The 21,093-nt window shown below is 34.8% G+C and overlaps 1 pseudogene; it reads right to left on the bottom strand.

The window, feature by feature from the left end:
- Positions 1-13,217: 13,217 nt before the first annotated feature.
- On the bottom strand, positions 13,218-14,719 carry LOC145802161 (protein FAR1-RELATED SEQUENCE 5 pseudogene; annotated as a pseudogene).
- Positions 14,720-21,093: the final 6,374 nt, after the last annotated feature.

Here is a 21,093-nt window from a genome sequence, read left to right as displayed (position 1 = left end):
CAATGGTTACATACTATTCATTACCCATATATTTTTACGAAAATTTTAATTATTTCTGCTACCATATGTAAAGTATGAATATATATATATATATATATAATTTTGTTGAAATATCGAAAACTTTTAAAAAAATCTTTATATAAGGCTAATTGGCACTAATTAAGTTCTGTGAGAGTCAATACTCCTCCTATTGATATTGTTGCAAAAAATAAATCTATTACTCTTCTTTATTTACAAGCTATTTTTAATATATATGTTAAATTTCACCTACTATCTACCTCTAAAATTAATTTTCTAAATGGCATATTTTCTCATTGACAAATTTTTCTATATTCCAAAATTTGACTACTAGAAGACATAATAATAACAACTGCATTTTTTATTACAAGTACAGAAGTCTCGTATACATGCATAGCTTCTTTAACAATAAAATTTAAAATATGGGCACAACAACAAACATGAAATAAATCACCATCAACAAATAATTATAAAGTTGATTTTAAATGGGTTACAGTTTGATTATAATATGTTGCATTATGTAAACTAATCGTAAATATTTTATTTTGTAAAACTCATTCATATAATACATTTCTTATTTCTACACCAAGCAAATAACCACTATATAGAAGTTCAACTAATTTCAATGAAATAATTTTTTCATTTAATTTTCAATCATTATCAATAAAATGTGGAGTGATACATTGACAAAACTATTATTTGACCACAAATCAGATTTTAAACAATCTATTCCATTCAAATTTTTAAAGATGTCAAATAATTCACTTTTAACATTCTCAAATTTTAACCCAGGGTTGAGTAGCAACTTGGTAAGGGCCTGGGGTTTAAGCCCCTAGGTCTTGGGTTCAACTCCCCTCTGGCCCAATCTCCTGGGCGTAGCACAGTTGGTTAGGAGGTTGACCTCAAGGATGCCTTATCAGCTACTTGGTGTGGGTTTAATTCTCCCCCGCTGTGCGAGTCCTGACTTAAGCGGAGCTTGCCTTGGGAGGTCGGGACAAGCTTCCAGGTTATAGTCTCTTACTCGGAACAGACAACAGGACACCCTGGTGATCTCCTCAAGGGGCACTGCCTTGAACCTACGGGAGAGTGGGAGGATTTTCCTGTAAAAAAAAAAAAAAAAAAAAAAAATTCTCAAATTTCTTTAAAATCCTATTTCTAGTAGTATTTCTTGAAAAACTTTGATATTGTTGTGCAAAACTTTCGTGAATCATTTTGGTAAAATCGAGACATTCACTAGTAGTAAAAGGTTATTCTTTTTTAATAATATAATCAATTATAGAATTTTGTGCACGTATATGATCATATGAAAATGTTTACAAATTATCAGTTGATAAATCCCCTAATTACATTTGGTTTCGAATATCAGGCTGTTGACTTTATAAATATTTGTTAACATGCCTTTTTAGATGACTAGTACCATATGCAAATGCAGCACTCAGTAAATGTGCACAATATTTACATTTTGCTTTAAATGTAAATGTACTATCAGGATTATTTATAGATATTTTTTCAAAATGTTCTCAAACATTACTACTTCTGCTCTTAGATGATGATCCATCTGTTGGAAGAGGGATATTAGAAGGAGAATCAATAGATTCATGTTGTGTAGTATATTATCAACATCGACATAAACATTGGGAATATTAGAATCCATAGTAATGTAAGTAAAACAATATATAAGAATTAACAATTAATTTAAATAATGTGCAAATACAATCAGTAAAAAATAATAATTAATATATGTGCACAAATAATTAATGAAAAAAATAAGTAGCTAATAAATTTAATTAAACTAATTAATAAATTAGCTTTTTTTAATAAAAGATTATTGTTGCACAAGTGCAATTGTCACTTAGGGATGACACTTCAAAATTAATTGAGAGTTAAGAGAGATTGAGAGTTTAAGAGAGATTGAGAGAGTTTAAGAGAGAGAAAGAGAGAAAGAGAGAGAGAGAGAGAGAGAGTGAGAGAGAGAGAGAGAATTATTTGTGAGATTTATTTTGAAAAATGAAGAATATTTATAGTAGTTTTAAAGAGTGAAATACATTTATAAATATATATATATATATATATTACTGTTTGAATTATGATCGTTTGTATATATATTACCATTTGAATTTTTTTATGATTGTCTGTCTCTACTAATTTATGATCGTTTGATTTTTTTTTTTTTTTTCATTCAATGAATAAAGAAGAGTGTGAGTTGAGTGATTGATGACATGCAATAGACCAGAGTGGGCTAGGTTAGTAGGGGTGGGGTAGCGCTGTTGTCACGATCCAAACCCGCCCATATGGGTTTAGCACCGTAACCGGCCAGTAATCCGAGATTACCAAAAGCCTCTTTAACAGTAATACAATAATACAGAGTACAGGGGCTGATAGAAGCCAAAACAGTAATTAAAAGATATCCAATGAGCTATGACAGTCTGTATGCAAAAAGACTTTTCATATATATATATACAATCAGTACCAAAACAGTATGTACAATATATACAATCATTCAGGACAGGGACTTAATCCCTATTAGAACAGTACAGTACAACACCATTCAGTTTATTCAGTAATTACAAAACAGATACAAAAATGGGAAAACTAAAACACCCTAAAAGCCCTAGCTTGAAGGACTCGGAACGTCTCAGTGAGGCACAGTGGTTGGCTCAACAAAACTGGAGTTTACCTTGACGTTTCTAGCAACGGTCCGGTGCCTGTACACCTACATATATATATGAGTAGTGAGCTAAAGCCCAGTGAATAACATATGCGTAAAGAGGTTAAGAATGAATGTCCTTTCAGTATTGAAAACAGTCATTTAAACAGTATATCAGTCATTCAGTTTATGGCTCATAATTCATGCCATAACAATCATTCAGAAACTATAATAGTCATATGTGGTATATCAAATAGCAAAGCAGTACAGTAGGTCTTAACAGACCGAGCAGTCAATGATGGCCATCAGTAATGGTTCCAAACGTGGGAACCGACAGAGATCTCTGTAACAGTAGCAGTAACAGTATATTGCTATGGATGCCACGAATACAGTTCACAAATAGGACAAACATTCATTCAGTAAACAGTGTCATTTCATAAAGCAGTACAGTCATTTGTTCAGAAAAATAATCTCAATTGAACACATCTTTACAACATTGTTACTCACAGAGTTCTGGGCTACAGATAAGCTAGTATGCGTCCTCGGATGCCAACTCTACACAGTTACAGAGTGAACACACACTAAGCTACACAGTTGGGAAAAATAATAACTTAATCCTTAATTTGCCTCGGTATGGTTCTACATGAATATCTTCATTAAGATGCCTTAAACTAGGCCTAAGAATGCCTAGAATGGAATGAGGATGCAAAAATGCACTTTAAAAATATTTTCAGAATTTTCAGAAAACAGAGGTCCCGCTCGAGCGTGGGTTTCCCTGCTCGAGCGGACATACAAACAAAGTCTCCGCTCGAGCTTAAACTTTCCCGCTCGAGCGGACTGCAAAAGTACTGGATGTGTGAAAATCACGCTCGATGGGCGCCCGACACCCGCTCGAGCGTGTGACACAAGCCCTCGCTCGAGCGTGCAAAACCTCGCTCGAGTGGGCTGTAAACACAACAAAAGTGCTGGATACACGAATTTTCCGCTCGAGCGCCACTTACCCTGCTCGAGCCAGAGTCCAAAATCTAGAATTTTCAGATTTGAACCTCAAGCTCAAAATCAAGTTTTAATGCATCAAATTTGATCCTTTTGGGCCAATTTTCTGGGAAACACTTTAAAACTCATAATATAACATGATTCAAAGCTCAATTTGTAAAATCAAGACCCAAAGGTGAGTCAATTAAACACAATTTCAAACAAATTCCATGAACATGATATAACATGCATGAATTTAATCAACTCCAAAACTTCAATTACTTGCTCAAATGAGCTCAATTGCCTTAAAAACAAGATGAATTCATGGACTAAGCTCAAGATATGAACATGCATGTGGGATTTCATGAACTACAACCTCAAAACTTTAAAATATAAACATGCATGCAAGAATTAAGCCTCTATTCAATAATCTTAACCAATTCTAGACTCAACTCTTCAATTTAGCATGAAACATGAAAGAATTAACTTAAATTCACAATTAAAAGGATGGACACACTACCATAGGTCCTCAAACTCAAGAATAAAAGCTCAATTGCACAAATCCTCTACAAATTCTTCAAGTCTCCAAGCAAACATAAGATGAAATCAAATTTTTTAAATCTCTCTCTAGTCGGCTAAGGCTCAAGGAGTGGCTGATGAAATATACAAAATGAGATGAAAGCAAATCCCAATAGTTCCTACATAGTGGGCCACTAATGTGGCAAATTGGTAAATAAGGCCAACTCTTGTAATTTAGCTTATTTAATCTAATTTAATCATACCAAATCACATTCCAATTAAATATACCATAAAACCATATAAATCTTAATTAGCACAAAACATCAATCAATTTCAGATTCGGCCGCCAATAAGGCCTTCAATTTGCAGTTTAAAGCATAAAACATGAACAGATAATTTAACAGTCAACAGATAGAATTGTATTCAAACCAGCACAATCAATCAATCAGTTTGGTAATTTAGTCAGTCTGTCAATTAACATGCTTAATCATGGATTAGCACTAATCAGTGGTGAGGGTTGTCACAGTTATAGCCGTAGGCTCTTCTTTTCTTCAATGCAATGTCATTTCGGCTGCTGAAATGACTGCTATAGAAGCTAGTGGGTCTCACTCCCACACTCCATTTCTTTCTTTCTCTTTCTCTCTCTTCTCTTGTTCCATTTCGGCTGCTATAGCAGCCACAGTGGGTTGTCCTACTCTCACACTTCATTTCTCTTTCTTTCTCTATGTCTTCTCTCTTGTTTCTGTGCCCTTGTTCTTGTGGTTGGCCAGAGAAAAAACAAAATAAAGCTAATTTGATTTTAATTTAATAAACTATTATTATTTTTTGTTTTATTTTTAAATTATTAATATTATTTATTTAATTATATAAATTTTTATTTCAGTTCTGGTAATTCAACTAGAGATAATTGTACAAATTATTAACTGTTAACTATTATGTTATTTTGCTTTTATTTTTATTTTTTTTAATTTTTACAAGATCAATCATTTTATTTATTTATTTATTTATTTATTTAACCATTGCAAGTTATTTTTTATTTATTTTTTTATTTTTTGAAATTTGATCATTGGTAGAGAGAGGGTAGGATGTGTGGGTCGGGTCGGGCTGTCTGCAGGGCTCGAAATTTTATGGACAGAGCCACAGGTACTAGGTTGGACTCGAGCTCGGGCCTAACCGGACCGAAACAGGTTGGGCCCACCTAGAGCCGCGGACAGGCTTCGGGCCACCCACGGGCCTCGGGCCCATTTTTACACCCCCAAGCAACACTGTAATTTGGATGGGCCAGCTCTAGCCCATTGCCCCGTTCATTTTTGTTTTTGTTTTTGTTTTTTTTTTTTTTCATTTGGTATTGGCTTTTTGGCTTAAAAAATACAAAAGGCAAGATAGATTAAATAAATTAATAAAATAAAATGTCACATTTAAATCATAATCATTTTATTTTTTCTTTCACAAAAGTAAAAAATATTCAAAAAAAAAAAAAAAAACTAACTAAATAACTTTTAGTCCCAAATTAAAATAACCAAAAAATCAACTAGAAAAGTCCATTGCCAAACGGCAACTTAGAGGATTCCCTAGATTAAAGTGAAAAATTTGTGAATTTTTTTTTAGGGAAATTATAAAAATAAAAAAATAAAAATTCAAGGTATGACGTTTACAACAAAATAAATTCTGAATTTTTTATTTTATCAATTTAAATTCTAAAATTTTGATTTGTTTTCAATCTAAATTACCTGTATATTTTCATTAAGTAAAACTAACAGAAAATTGAAAACAACTCAAAGGAGTAGTATTTAAATTGATAAAATTAAAAATTAAAAATTTATTTTTTTTAAGGGTCAAACCTTGTGGGTTTTTTTGTAAATTTATTTTATTTTTTTTAATAGAAAATAAATTGAAAGCAAAAGTTTTTTTTATTGAAAATATTATTTTATGAGGACGGGCTATGTATTACCAATTTTAATCACCATTTTGTATTATCAACTATATAGCAAGATATTACTTTGCTATAATTAATGCCATAATAATTATTTCAAAATATGAAAATGAATAATTTATATTCATGACGCTAAAAGAAAAAATAACATGTAGCATCTCTTTTTTTATTACATACAGTTGATTAAAACATGAAAAAGTTTTTAAAAAATTTGGAAGATTAACTTTAAGGGTTTGACCATGGCGGATGAAGTTTGAATTTGAGAATTTACTTTTTCAAAGTTTTTAGATTTGACTCTTTTCACCAGTAAGGGCTGGTTTGGCATCCCCTAAATAATTTATTTTTTTATTTTTTATCTTTTTTTTATCATATCACATCTCTACTTTTTGCACATCTTTTCGTAAAAAGACAAAAAGTACACTTATTTAGATCATCTCAAACAACCCTTAGAACAAACTTTTAAAATTATGGACCATATCGCTTAAATTCTCTTTCGAAAGGTTTGTTCGAATTGTAAAAATTTAATCTGATGCTCACAAACTGGTCAAAAATGAACATATCAAGCCCCCCCAAAAAAAAAGAAATAAAATTGGAAGGTCATTTCAGTCCTTACTCTGAGTAGTAGCTTCATTTGATATAAATCAATCTAATTAACAAATTAGAGTAAAATATAGTAATGACAGAGTTAAAAATTACAAAATAATCCTAAAATTTTGAGTCAATTAGGTTAGAGTCAAAGAGTATAGGCTTTCTAAGTGATTTTGTTTTTAATCTAAATTTAAGTTTGATATAGATTTGAGTCAAAAATCAAAAATGCACTGAGTGAGCAAGAACTTTTTTTTTTTTTTAAGATTGAGAGTGAGCAAGAAATTAGTAGTCAAGTTATTACGTTGATATGAATTGTTTAAAGAAATCAGGCGTAGCCATTATGGGATCAAGAGGGTCGTACCTCTCCTAAATTTTTTAGAAATTACAGGCCTATTTTGGAAATTTAGCTAGAAATTAATTTCTTAATTTTTTTTGAGTCACATCACTGTTTTTTTTATACATATTTTTAAAAAAAATCAAAAAAATCAATGTTTAACTTACTTTCCAAGATAAGCCACAACTTATGCTAAGGTTTTGAAAATGCCTTTTTGTTTTTCTTGTTGAAAATCATATCATTAATTAAAATAAATATAGCTATAGATTGACCATTATTTATTTTGTAAATATTTTTTAAAACATTTTCTTTTATCATGTATATCTAATTGACATTTAAAAAAATATATATTTAATAGTATTTAAAAAGTTCTATAAGTTTGAATGTTAAGACGGTTTTATTGTAATGATTTGTATGATATTGGTATTATTTTTAAAATAATAATAATAATTTTTTTTTATAAAATTTAATTTTGTGTTTTAAATCAACCTAGTAATTTGTCTCTTCAACTAAAATCCTGATTTCCTATAGTATTTTCTTAAAAATCGCAAAAGTATTTTCTTGTTCGCATGCTTTTCACATTTTTCATCCTAACCAAAACCACCTTTGAATCTTTTCATTTTATTTTTCCATTATTTACCTTACAAACTAGGGCTGAGTAAGGAATTTAAAAAATTTACAAATCAAACCAGTCCAACTCAATTCGGTAAATTTAATTTGGTTTTTCTAATATGTGGTACGGTTCTGGTTTGGAAAATTAGAGAATCGATTTTTGTGGATCGGTTCCAGATCTAAGTTTACGGTTTCGGATAGGAACCAAATTGGACTGTATACACCCTGACACATACAATCCTACCCTCTTATATATAGAATCAAGCCGAAATTCATATGGTTTTAGTTTTCTTTTCACTTTTCTGTGCCACTAGAACTGATTTTTTTAATTATTTAGTATAATTTTAGTTTTGTGATTGTTGTTGCCATGCCAATGTTTATTTGATGGGAGTTTTATACTTATTACATGTGAAATAATATGTTTATTTACTTAGATATTGTGTTTGTTTAAGTTAATGGTAGAACAATATGTTTATATTTCGAAAAATCATGAATAGATTAATATTCAACAATGTTTGCTTAATAGTATTTTGTTTAGTGAATGTTATATGATTTTTCTTATTAATATATTATGTTAAACCGTGATTCCAAACTGAACCAAACTATGTTTGAATAGTTTGGTTCAGATTAGTTCTATGGTTTAAATAGATTGGTTTGGTTCTACTTTTTATGGAATTGTAGACAACGAATTGATTCTGCTTGACCATGCTCACCCCTATTACAAACCATAGTTTTTCTTTTTCTTCTTTTTATATTTTATTTTATTTCATTTCAGAGATCATTATTGTATTGATTAAATAGGTCTCATTACTCAAATATATTATTCATACATTGATAATGTCACTCAATAAATAAAAAGTAATCATCATAATATTATTAGAAAAACAAACACAAGAAGTCTGACATATCACGAGAAACAAACATATGTCCACTTTATAGTAAGTGGTCATATAATTATTTTACTTCAAATATCTATAACATATATTAAACAAAAATGTTTTATAGCTCGAAAAACTTCCCCCCGAATCGCCCGAATTACTGAAATGACGTCGTTTTGATTTTGAATTTTGAATTTTTTCTTTCCTCAGAGTTGACTCCATTCGAGTCCTTAATCTCTTCTCTCTTTACTCATTCTCTCCTTCCAAATCCTCTCATCTCTCTCTACTCACTCTCTCTTGAAGCCCTTAATCTCTTCCAAATCCTCTCATCAGCTACGAGTGTGGACTCGCATAACAGATCTTCAGCTACGGGTGTCGATTCGACAATGTCGAATAGCAGAAAAAAAGGTACCACAAGCAAAGGTAAACCCATAATCGCAAAAAAACTAAGGTTTGTGTTTCTGTGCTTGGATTTTTGTTGCAATTTGTGTTAGGGTTTTGGTTTTGGCTTGAATTTGTAGAACATGTTTTCTGTTTAGGGTTTTGGTTTTGGCTTGAATTTGTAGAACATGTTTTATGTTTAGGGTTTTGGTTTTGGCTTGAATTTGTAGAACATGATTTGTCAATTAATGATTGATAGGGTTATGATTGTTTGTTAGGGTTTGGGCATTATGGGTTTTGCCTTCATTTTTTGATTGTTATGTTGAATGTGTCATTCAGTTGTGTAAAAATATGGTGGAATGTTAACATGGTAAATGCTATCCAAATGTATTGTAAGGCTGGGAATGATGGGATTTTAGCATGGTTGACTCTATGGCTGGCAGGTTTGAGGAGCAATCTTTTTACAAAATGTTGGCAAGAATCTGAGAGAGTTGGTTAATTGGAAAAGGGTTTGGCATATGTAAACCATTATCGATGGTGTCCTTTTTTGTGTTGAAGGTGTCTTATGAGATACACATATAGTTATTTGGTTGAAAGTTGCATTTTCTTGTATAGGCGTATAACGAGAAACTTGTATTATTTTATTTAATTTTTATTTTTAAAATTTGGCAATTTCTGCATAATTGGTGGTGTTATTTGTGTAAAGAGTAATGGATTTGTGGTTGACTTTACGGGCATGATTCATTCCATTTGGTTTTTCACAATATTCTTTGGCTTCTACTTCTAGTCAAGATTAGGAATTGTGTTCTATATTACTACAGAACTTGGGGAGAAGAAACTGTTTAATTTTGGATATTCATCATTCTGTTTTCTGGCCTCCTAGGATTTGAAGTTCTCCCCTTGTTTAAATATTCTGATATTGTGTGTGACATAGGTAATTCACAGGACTAGCTTGTCTTCTTGTCTTCTCACAAAACCCACTGTTGCATGATATAATAAACTTCCACACAAATTTGTCCTTATTTGTTTTAGGTTGAAATATTCGCTCTGTAGTTAAGGTTCTGTCATTCTTGACTTACCTTATGCCATATAACATTTATGTTTTGTTTATGGGTTCGTGCTTATAGTTGGTGCTACCCAACAGACAAACCTAAACAAAAACTTTTCCTTGTCTTTGCCTATTTATCATGCTTGTTTTAAATTTTCAACAGTAGCAATAATAGATATGTATGTATCATGTCTCTGTTTTCCATTTTGTATGCAGATTACAAATGGCTTCTTCCTCTAGTAATAATAGCAACATAAGATTGAAACCAAGATTGTATGATTGTGGGAGAACAACTGCCATGCACATTGTCCGAACCAATCAGAATGGAAATAAAGGGCGTGTGTACTTTGTGTGTCCATCGAAATATGTAAGCAGTATTGAAATTTGTTTGCAAATTTATTACCCTGATTTGATTAACTGATTGTCATGCATTGTAGATTAGTGAGGAACACTGCAATTACTTCAAGTTCGCAGATGATGATGACGACGACATGATCTCCAATGCTGCACCTCGTAAATCTATAAGAATCGAAGAATTTAACGATCTAAGCACAATGGTTTATGAGATGGATAATGAATTTCAGGAGCATGCTAGAAGGCTTCGAAAGATGGAGAAGAAATTAAATGTCGTGCTTTATGTCATTGTATTTTGTATTGTTTTCTATTTTATAATGTAAATTACTGAGTTGATAGTTGTTGGGGAATTTGATGGATGTACTTATGGATTGAATGGATTTTATGGATGTACTTATGGATTGAATGGACTTGAATGGACTTGATGACTTGAATGGACTTCTGTTTTCAATTATTGTTGATAGGTTGTGTCATTTGTTGATCTTTAGTGCTGGAAATACTTTTTCTCTATAAACATGTAATGGCCTTTCTGGTCCGATGTTATGGCTGCATTCTCATATGGGAATTTACAAGTGGACCAGTAGTTTGACATACCTTGCTTATGCATCTGTATTGTAAGAATTGAATATGTCCTTGGTTACCTCAGGTAGCATATTCCAAACAATATTAAATAGTTTCATTTTTCAACATCATGAAACAGAGTCAAGTATTCTACACATACATCATGGCATTATAAAAGAGTTAAGATGACTAACATCCACATGTAATTTTATACACATATATGAACCTGCTTGTGTCCAAGACTCCATACACAGCCATCAAAAAGAAAAATGAGCTTCCCAAATGTATTGATTTGAACTTGTGTCCAAGACTCCATACACAGCCATCCTTAAAATTGAACCTGCTTGTGTCCCAAATGTACTTGAGCTTCCCAAAAATGAACCTGCTTGTGTCCAAGACTCCATACACAACCATCTAAGACTCCCTACACAGCCATTCTTATAAAAAACTAATTGTATTGATTTGAACTCACAATATTGTTGAAAGTTAACATGGTAAATACTACCCAGATGTAGTAGTGACCTAATGTTCCTTTAGAGATATCATATACAATACACAGAGCAGTCTTCCTACAATATACAGAGCAGTTCTGCTTCGGTTCTGCACTTCATTCTGCTTCAGTTCTGCTTCAGTTCATTCTGCATCAGTTTTGTTTCAGTTCATTCTGCATCAGTCTGCTTCAACAGCTAAACAATCAAACAATCAACCTGTCATTGGAGGGGGGAAACAAAGGGAAAAAACATGAGAAAACACACAGAGACCAGATAAATGTACAAGAGGATACAATAAGCAACAAGATTAGTATCAAAACAAGATCAGAAAACACAATGAGAATCCAACAACATAGGACCTGTGCAAAATCTGTTCAAAATAACCTATTCACAGATTCATTAAAATAACCTGTGCAGAATCTGTTCAAAATAACCTGTTCAAAATAAATGCACAGATTCATCAAATAACCTGTTCACAGATTCATCATAACCTATTCAAAATATAACCTGTTCACATATTCATCATAACCTGTGCAGAATCTGTGAAGTACATAAGTTTACAAAATCTGTTCAAAAACTTCACAGAATCTGTTCAGATCTGTTCATGATCAAATAAAACATGTGCACAATCTGTAAAGGACATAAGTTTACAAACATAATCTGTTGAATCAATTATAATCTGTTCAGAATCAAAATCTGTTCAAAAACGAAATTCCACAAAAGTAACTATCCCAAGTTTACAAACGAAAGTGATAAATACCATAGTACAAAACTAAAAAAAAAAAAAACGGAACATTTGGATCCACATCTATATTCAAGTCCACAAAAGTTGAAACATCTATATTCGTCATTCCTGATTCACTAAAAGATGAGCTTCCAATTTTGTCCACCATTTATAATGCACTCTCTTATGTCCCATCCATACAAGGAAAATAGTAGGATTGACCTTGCAGCACCTTATGATACATAATAATAAAATATCATTAATAAGTTCAAACATAATGTAATAAATACCATACAAAAAATTGTAGTGGACCATGAAATACATACCCGATCGTATGTATTGTCTTCCATGCCGTCCGTACAATCGAAATTCAACTTACGAGGTTCACATTGACCCATCTTACGACCCTATAGTAACACACGTTGGTGAAAAAGTTTGGCAAAAATAAATTCTAAAATTTACATACAAGCAGAAAATAAAAAATGTACCTGGACTTTTGGTGCCTTTTTATTCTTTCCCTTCAACCGATTCACTATTTCATCCACCTTGCTCACCTTCCGTTTCATATATGGACGGCCTCTTCGGCGAGCAACCAAAGGACTAAGCACCTTGCGAGTAGTACTAGAAGGTGGCACATTACTACTACAAGGTGGGACAGTACTACTAGAAGGTGGCACATTACTCGCACAACCAGATTCATCTTTTCTTACTCTTTCCTTGATTTCTCTCAACCCAAGTTGAATGGCTTTGTGTTTACCATCATCGTTGGAAGCAATTTCTATAATTTCATCCACCGTTTTGTGGTAGTTATCATGTACCTTTGCATTGAGGGCAGCCCTAGATTTCGTGTATGTCGTTGAAATGCATGCGTACCCTCTTTCCAAATCTTTTCTCCATCTTGGCATAATGTACTTATCTAGAACCTCATATATGTACCTCTCAATGAGCACACTAAGGGAATGGGCACACATGATCCCCCTAAACTCAAACCACCGACACACACATTGCATTTCGAATTCAGTTGAATTAAAGTATACAAGAAATTCAACTTTCTTTATTTTGCCACCCACAAGCACAGCTTCCTTGACATGATAAGTACAAATGGATCCCTCTTCCTTCACAAGAGTCACATGACAATACAGTAGTCGCTTCAGTTATACTTGAACTTCTTTAAATTTCGCATTTGTGTAGGCTGCACGAAATTGCTTCTCAAACTTATACACCGTTAAGCAATCATACAATTTGTTTCGAGATTTGAAGACTGCTTTGGTCTCCTTCTCCACCTTACTTCTCAATGCATTTTCGTACTGTTCAACAAATTGCTTTAAAGTAGTCTTTGAGTTTACATAGCCATCAAAAAATGCATTCATGCTCTTACTTCGCTGTGTAGTTGACATGCCAGCCCAAAATATATCTTTCACATAGGCGGGAATCCACCTATGTCGCTCACCATATGATACCCCCAACCACTCATTGTCATGAAGGCTAAACTTTTCAATCATCATTTGCCATTCCTCATCAAATTCATCTTTTCTGAAAGAATCATAGACTGCATTTTGTAAAGCGAATTTGATGGCTTCATATTGGGAATATCCTCTCAATTTCTCAGGTATTTTCTTCATTACATGCCATAAACACCAACGATGTTGAGCCTGTGGGAAGACAATTTGTATGGCATTTTGCATGGCTCTGCACTGGTTAGTTATAATAGCTTTTGGAGGAGTGGCTGACATGCAATTTAACCATTCTTTGAATAGCCAAACAAATGTTTCCGTGTTCTCATTAGATAATAGCCCACAACCAAACAAGATTGACTGTCCATGGTGATTAACTCCTACAAACGGAGCAAACGACATATCATACTTGTCTATGAGATAGGTGGTGTCAAATGAGACAACATCCCCAAATGCTTTATAAGCTGCCCTACTCCTTGCGTCCGCCCAAACAAGTTTCGTATGCGACCATCTACATCAAAGTCAATTGCAGAATAGAAGTTTGAATTTTCTTGTTGCATCCTATGAAAATAAAATGCAACTGATTTGGCGTCTTCTACCCCAAGCCTCAATCTTCTAGCATTTTGAATGTGGTTCATTGCATCTCGTTCATCAAATGTTAATGCCTTATATCCCCCCGCTTCAACAACTATAGAATGAAAATTCCTAGACACCCTTATTCCGGCTTCATCGTTTATTTCTAATATTCTCTTCACAGGAGTACGAATCCTCTTATTCATTGGAACATGGCGTGAGTCGCTAGGAATTAAATCATGCATATGCTCACAACTGTAATTAACTTATATCTTCCATTCGGTTGTAAAGTCGCTCTTACCTTAGTTTTACAATCAATTTTTGATGACAAAGATGGTTTCAGGGGGTTTACTTCTGATCTTTTTGTCCTCTTCTGCGCTCGAGTACATTCAATTCCAAAGTATTTCACCTTTCCATCCGCTCCAAAATTCTGTGTTCTGTAAGCTATTGCAAATCCAAGATTTTTAGCATATTTTTGCATAAAACTTGTGCACTTCTTGCTTTGAGGTAAAACACATCCTCTTCTTAGGTTCTTCTATTTCACCACTGTCATTTAATGAAGGATTGTTCTCTTCTTCCTCAACTTCCTCACCCCCACTCAATGTAGGATTGTTTGAATCAATGTCCATTGTGTGAAACACTCTACTGTAATTTGTATAAAATCAGCAGAATGAAATGCACAAGGTTAGAGACATCACAGATTCACAGATTCAGATTCAGTGATGTTAAACACCACTTACATTCAGATTCAGACACCACAGATTCAGAGATTCACATATTCACTTAAATAAGAACCTGGTCCGTCAAGTTATAAATTTAGATTCAGATTCAAATTCAGATTCAGTCAATTTATAAATTTATAACAAACATCATTCATAAAAAACACCACTTACATTCAGATTCAGGTTCGTCAAGTTATAAGATTCACATTCATCAAAAACCTGATTCACATTCATAACAAACATCATTCATCAAAAAAGAAGATTCACATTCACAAAAACCTTATTCACATTCATAATAAATCTTATTTTCGTCAAGTTATAAGATTCACAGTTATAAGATTCAGGGTCGTCAAGTTATAAGATTCACAGTAAATGTAAGTGGTGAATCGTATTTCATTCAGGTTCTTATTTATGTGAATATCATTCATCATAAATTCAAAAATCGTATTCCATTCATCAAAATTTATAACATCATTCATCAAAACCTGATTCACATCTTTTAACATCATTCATCATAACAAAAATTTATAACAAACATCATTCATCAAAAAACACCACTTACATTCAGATTCACATTCACATAAATAAGAATCACATATTCAAATTCAGAGATTCAAGGGTTCTTGTAACTTTCGGGGGTTGCTTTCATAACAAACATCATTCATCAAAAACACCACTTCCATTCAGATTCAGTCAATTTATTTTATTTTATTCAAAAACATTTATAACTTGACGGACCAGATTCAGATTCAGGTGAGTGAAATATTGACGGAGTGGTACTTCACACTAGATTCAAATTCAGATTCAGGTGAGTAACCATTCTTCCAACAAAAAAAATATAAATTTATAAGAAGAAAAAAAACCAAAAAACGCACCAGGTGGGCAGAGTTTTTCGCTGGTCGACAAACAGCACTGACGGTGGGCAGAGTTTTTCGATGGTCGTCGATGGTCACCCAGGTCGGTAGTGTCAGCACCGGTCGACCTCGGCGGTGGTCGCTGTCGCCTATTCTTCTTCGACTGGTTCCTCTCTCTCTCCTCTCCCCTCATCTCTTTTCTTCTATTTCTCGCACGTGGTGTCACTTGACCAATGTTGTTGCAACTGAGCCAAAACAAAACTCACATTTTTCAAATTCGGAGGGGGCTCTTTTCAAACTACAAATCGGAGCTGTATATTAAAAGTGTGTAAGAAGGGTATAACGCTGTTGCTTGCAGTGATATAACACTCATGTTTGCTTAGTTTCTTATTCTTTCCTTGCAGATTTTGGGCTACACACGTGGGGCTTCAAATCATCCACATGCACAACTGAAGAAGAAGACAAATTTCACTACCTTTCTTGAAAGTTCCAAGATCGGCACTCCTACTACTTGCCTATTTTCTTTCCACAGCTTTTCTATTACAGCTCACCCATGCTAATCTATAACCTATATATAAAAGAGTGAAAGCAAGCAGGTTGAATCTAACGCATCAAATTCTTCTTTTTGCCCTTTATTCTAATAGATAATGGCAATCTCACCTCCGTTGCCCATATATAAAAGAAGGGAGCAGGCAGCTCCTTTTGAATCTAACGCCTTGAAGTCCCTCATTTGTCCTGGCTCGATTGTTGATGCTTCGGTGAGTCGGTTTGGTTTTTTTTTTTTTTTTGGTCCTCCATTCCGCCTGCTACTTTTTGGCTGAGGATGGTACTCAGAATGATTTAGCTGCTTGATGCTGATGAGTCACCTGCTTGATTCTACCTCTTGGGAAAGCAAGAGACAGCAAAAACAAATCGACTGTGAACTGATAAGGAGAAATAGGATTATATAGATACTTTTTGCTGCTGATGTCGGTCCTATTTGTATCTATAGCAAACAAAATAACCGATATGTTCATCTTCTCTGTCTCTCTCTCTGTGGGTCTTCCTGTCTTACGCCTACTTGTATTTAATGTTATTATACATTCATGGCCTTATTTTATTGATGTTGTGTTGTTTTTTTATGAGATTCCATGGCCTTATTTTATTGATGCTCTGTTGTTTTTTTTTTCGTATGAGATGCTTTATCCACCATGTGTTTGCAAATATCTTTGACTAAGAGATTGAGATGTTTTGGCTTCCATGTATTGTTCACCATGTGTTTGATAATATGCCTAAACCAACTTGAAAAAAAAAAAACTCATCAAACAAGAAATGGCAAAAAAGAAAACAAATATACAAAGAACACACACACAGAAAAAAGAATCAAATCAGCAACTTCCTTAAATTAATTGAAAAAACAAACTAGGAAAACAAACAAGAAATGGCATAGCCAAACAGCAGGGAAGAAAAAAAAAAAACCCAGGAAAGTAAGCTTAATATACAAAAAAAATAAAAATAAATAAAAAAATACCGGCACATCATTAATAAAATAAGGCCACGAAATCAGAAAAGCAACTTGAAAAAAACATTTCTTATGTACAGCAGATTGGTGAAAACAGAGTCAAGAGCAAACATTTGGCAGGACTGTAGCTTAGGTCTTGCAAAGGAAAATTAAGAGTTTTAAATTAGACTATATTATTGTTTTTGTGTTCTTCTTGAATTTTTATGGGCTGCAAAGATGGCTTTTTTCTTTGTGAGCTGATTTATTTAGCTTGGATAAAACTCGCTAGGGTTCAAACATTAGAGAATCAATACAACCCATGTCTGAATTTTTTCTCGGCCATTGGAGGCATTGTCGAAAAAGCTAAAGGCAAAAGCCCTAAGAAGTTAAGCTCTTACTTAACCTATTGCTGCCACTATGTACTTATCTCTCTGTTAGACACACACATCAATTTTATGCATTTTTAAAATACATACAGATGTGTACACTTATTATGCATATATGAACATTTAAACATACACAAACACTGACACTCAAGTCCGTGCACAAGTTTCTCAAGATGACTTTGAAGCAATGATAATTTATTAGTTTGGATGATGAGAAAATACAGCAAAAGATATAAGAAGTTAGAACTTGGAAGTTTGTAACAAATTGGGTTTGCAATGATTGTTTTGAGATTCCATGGTTTATTTAATAACTGCAGAGGATATCTCATCCTCTTTTCCAATTTGGGTTTGCAATGACCTCTTTTTTGGTTTTCCTCAGGAATCAACTATTTGAGAATGTCTGATTAATGATTGTCAATAGTTTGATATCTTCCATACTTCTGAAGTTTTTTTCTATTATTTATTTTTTCTAATTTATATGCAGGCTATTAGCCCGTGAAGGAATAAATGCAGAGCAATTTGCTCGGTGTAGACACCCCATTTTTGACCAACCTTAAGACTCAGACGTCACTGATTGAGCGCTTGGTGATATTGCATATTGTGCTCGTTCAGAAGTTTTAGAGTCCCGGCTGCAAGCCTTGCCTCCGGACTTTCGGACTCTTTCGTGCCTTGCCTCGGTTTGCGAACCAGGCTCTATTTTCTCTGTTTTCTCTTCCCGAAGGGAGGGAGAGGTCTCATAGACCATCTCTCAGTGGCCGTAGGCTACGTTTTGTGGTCGTAGGCCATTTTTTCCTTTTGGAGCCCGGTTTTCGATTTTTCGGAGCCGTCAGCCGTGTGCCTCGGTTCGGGACCGCCTAACCACCTCCGTTTGCTCCGATTTCGGCACACACCTTATTTCCTCCCTTTTGAGGAACACTGTGGCCCGAGAGACCAACTTCGTGGTCGAATGCCACCTCCGGTGCTTAACAGCCCATTTTCGTGGCCCCAAACCGCGCGTTTTGGCCCCCGAATCTTCGTTTTGCATCCTTTTTGGTTCATTTTTTGTAGAGACCTTATTTTCATTGTTAGAAAGCTTGTAGGAGGGTGGGAGGCCAGCAATTGTTCTGAAAAGCCAGTTTTATTTCTTCATCGCTCTCCGTCGCTCGTTTTCCTCACTAAAAAGCTAATGTTGACCACCCCGGGGCCACTTTCTTTAGCCCTAAACCCCATATTTGTGTTGTACACATCTGGGAGGCCACCAACATGTGTAGGCCGGCCAGTAATTGTCCTTGACCCTTTTGAACCCCTCTAAAAAGTTGGCTTTTCTCTCTCCTGGTTCACATTTTCTGGGTTTTAACCACATAGTTGTGTTGTGCACACATAGGAGGCCACCTTTCTGAGGTGGCCGGCCAGCAATCTTCATTGACCCTTTTGACCCTTGGCCGGCCGGCCATGGGAGGTGTCCGGCCGGTCACCTGAACCTTTTGAACCTGGCCGGCTATGATCCTCTCTCCAAGTGTATTCCAGCTGTACCCTTTGTTTTCCCCCAGATTTTGTATTCGGGAGGGCTGCCTTTGGGGGGAAAATTTGAACTTGATTTTCCCCCCCATTCCTCTACTCTCTCCCTCTATAAAACCAGCACCTCTCCTCCATTTCTAAGGGTTAGAAAATCAGCTAAGGCACCATTGATACATACACTCCCTATCTCTCTCATTCAACCCTCAAAACCCTAAGAGTCTTGCACCATTTGCACTACAACCCATAGCACCACACCTCCACACTCCATTCCAGAAACTTGGTGGCCATTTGCAGAGGTTGAAAGCTCAGAAATTTGGTCCAAAAGCTGCTGGTTCACTGCTCTTCAAGGGTAAACACACATTTCCCTTAAACTTGCATTCTTTTGCTTCATTTATAAGCCATACTTGAAAGCATTTTTGGGCTCCGACCCAAACTGTAAATAGTCACATTTTGAGCTCCTCTTCATGTTTGATCAAGGACTTTTTACTGTTTGAGATCTCCTCCTCCCCATTTGTGTTTAAACTCTCTTTTAGGCCTATTTTTGCATGATATTTTAGGCTTATTTGTTAGCTGTTTTGGACTTGGTCATAAACTGTGAAATGTCTTGTTTTGAGCCCTTCTTCAACTTTGTTGAAGGGCTCTCCTCTGTTTGAGGCCAGCTGCTACCACTTGTCTCTTTATCCAGCTTCTGTCCCTCGTCTCTATTCTCTCTTTTAGGGCCATTTTTGCATGATAGATTAGCCCTATTTTTGTTCACTTTTGAGATCTGTTATAAACTGGAAAAAGCCTCATTTTGACATCGTCTTCATGTTTTATTAGGGGCATTTTCTTGTTTGAGGTCATATGCTTCCTTGTATGTTTGATTGTCCCTTATTTTGAGCCTTACACCTAAGCTCTTGTTGCATGCTTGGTTTGGCCTTCTAGCCATTTGGCCTTCTAGCCACTGAAATCCAGTGGATTTTCAGTGGCTAGAACACTGTTTTGAGAGCCAAGATTAGAGGGGGGTGACCCCCTCTCTCTTTCTCTTGTTTGGTGGCATTTTTGGCCTTCCAAAGAGACCCTATCTTGCATGCTTTGAAGTCACTTTCCAGGGTCAATTTGGTGAGTTTTAAGACTACTATATTTGATTTTCATAGTTGTTTATTCCATGCTAAGTGTCCACCTTGTATGTGCTTAATAATCCATTGCATGGCCCTCTAAAGGAGCTCATCATTTTTGCATGTATTGGCTTCATTTTAGTGGTTATTTGGGCCTATTTTCACATGTTTTGTTCACTGATTTTTTTTGGTTTTGTGAGATTACATTTTCTTCATATACTTGCCATGTAAACGATGTTTGCTAGTCAAGATTGCATGCTATTTTTGTCCACCATGCTAGCATCTTTTGGCCATGCTTTGAACTAGAAATGTTCATGTTTTGGGACTGCCTTGGCTCTGTCTTTGTACTTCATGATCAAATAATGCATGATTTGTATAGCTATAAGTCATTCCATGTGCCTAGTTTCGAGTTTCGGGGTTCATCTCATGCATTGGGTGCTATTTTTCCATGTTTCGGGGCTGATTAGCATCATATTTCAATGCTGGAATTTGTGAGTTTGTATGCCATCTTGCATACCTTGCCATGCCTTGTTAGAGTTGCATGTTATGCCTTAGGTCGGTCCTCGGTTTGCGTGCATGCGTGCACGCATTTCGAGAGTCTCATTTTCACCTAATGGCTACTGATGTGAGTGTGGCTGAGGTCCACTCATGTTAGTGTAAGTCCATTATACATTGTGTATGCCATTTCATTTCATAGCATTACGTATGCAAGGTTGTATGTTAGAGCATTGTGTATGCCTCGTTACATCGTGCATTGTGTGTGCCATTTCATAGCGTTACGTATGCTAGGTTGCATGTTAGGATTGCATTCATGCATGTCATGCATATTGCATTGTGCTTGGGATAGGAGTTAGCCCAAGCACGGGAAACGATGGACGTTTCGTACTCCGAGTGACGGAACGTGTCTCAATTCCCGGTCGCCGAAACTTCGGATTATCCATGATGGAGTCTAGGCCTTGTTGTGTCC

Source organism: Camellia sinensis, chromosome 11 (assembly GCF_055761805.1).
Source record: "Camellia sinensis isolate YWXY chromosome 11, ASM5576180v1, whole genome shotgun sequence".
NCBI lineage: Eukaryota > Viridiplantae > Streptophyta > Magnoliopsida > Ericales > Theaceae > Camellia > Camellia sinensis.
This window is presented reverse-complemented; position numbering and strand designations above follow the sequence as displayed.